The following is a 1435-nucleotide window of genomic DNA, read 5'->3' as shown; positions in this document are numbered from 1 at the left end:
GGCGGCCCAAGGGGCTGGGAGAGTGTACGGTCCACTCTGCGCCTGGGCTGGGACTGGCCCCGCCGGCGCAGGGTAGCAGGAAGCTCTCTGCACACTCACCAGACCTGGGCTAGGACTGGGTCTGGGGGCTCCCGGAACTCGGCAGAAAATCCTACTCAGCTGGCAGGGTGGGCGAGGCACTGTGGAGTGGTTGGGGGGCAGCCCAAGGGGCTGGGAGAGGGTCTGGCCCACTCTGCGCCTGGGCTGGGACTTGAATGTTTCATTTCGAATAGAGTATAAAGCAATTTTAACCTCATTCTAAGCTAGTGGTATCACTAGAGTTTATTACACAAGAGTCTATTCTAACCACAAATGATGTGTGAATTGTGGGATTAGAGTCCAGAGGATAGGATTTCCATTGCAACTGGCCATATATGAGAGAGTGGGGCATAGCTTAGGTTGGTAGCAATGGAAATATTTTGTTTTTGTACCAGTAATGGAACTCAGGACCTTCCACTTTCTAGACAGGAGGTGTGTCACTGAACTATAACCCTGGCCATGGAAATAGTTTTGCAAAAGAGGAATGAAAGGGACTTGGTCACTAACTGAAGAATGAGAGGTATTCTTTTTTTTTTTTTTTTTTTTGTATTTTAGGTAAGGGTCTACAGGATACTCAGGGTCTCACTACTAGATCGGACTTGAAGTGATCCGTCTGTTTACAGCCTGCCAAGAGCTGGGATTACAGTCGCACGGCACCATGCCCAGTCTCAGTTGCCATCTCTGCATGCCCCAGAGGTGGGGTCAGCACAGCAGGTGTTGAGATTGAACCCCCGGTCTCACCACTGAGCTATTTGGCCAGTCCGAGAGGTATTCTTGGAGATAAGAATTCACGTGTCTCCATCATGAGGAATAAATGATGGATTACATACAACAGAAAGAAGGAAATATTATAGGGAGAAAGTGAAGGTAATACATGTAATTTTAGAGAATATATGTTTTTAAAAAAGACATGCTATTTACACAGTAGAAAATATTAAAAGAGATCACATTATTTCTCTTAAGCTATTCACAAACCAGAGCTATGAGCAATCCCTGGAAATGCTAGCTACCGTGTCATGATTGGGGAAGTACAATGTCCTAGACCTGTTATTTGTTTCAAACAAAAGATGGGATAAAGATGGCAAATGTGAAGATAAATGGTGGTGTCATAGTTTTGCAAGGGAAACAATACAATACAGGACACATTTTATAAGATTATTTTATGATCACCCAAAGAATCATATATCTGAGTATAGGAAGTCTGTTCCTGCACTAAAGTCCAAACAGTCTTGCTGAGGGCCTGGAGCTCAACATCCTGCAGAGGCCAGCTGAAGACCTAGAGCCCACAACAGTGCCTCTTACAAGTCCAACTGGAGGTCTGGAGCCCACAACAATGTTTCATGCAAGCCCACTTCAT

Source organism: Octodon degus, unplaced genomic scaffold (assembly GCF_000260255.1).
Source record: "Octodon degus isolate 3935 unplaced genomic scaffold, OctDeg1.0 scaffold00142, whole genome shotgun sequence".
Lineage (NCBI taxonomy): Eukaryota > Metazoa > Chordata > Mammalia > Rodentia > Octodontidae > Octodon > Octodon degus.
This window is presented reverse-complemented; position numbering follows the sequence as displayed.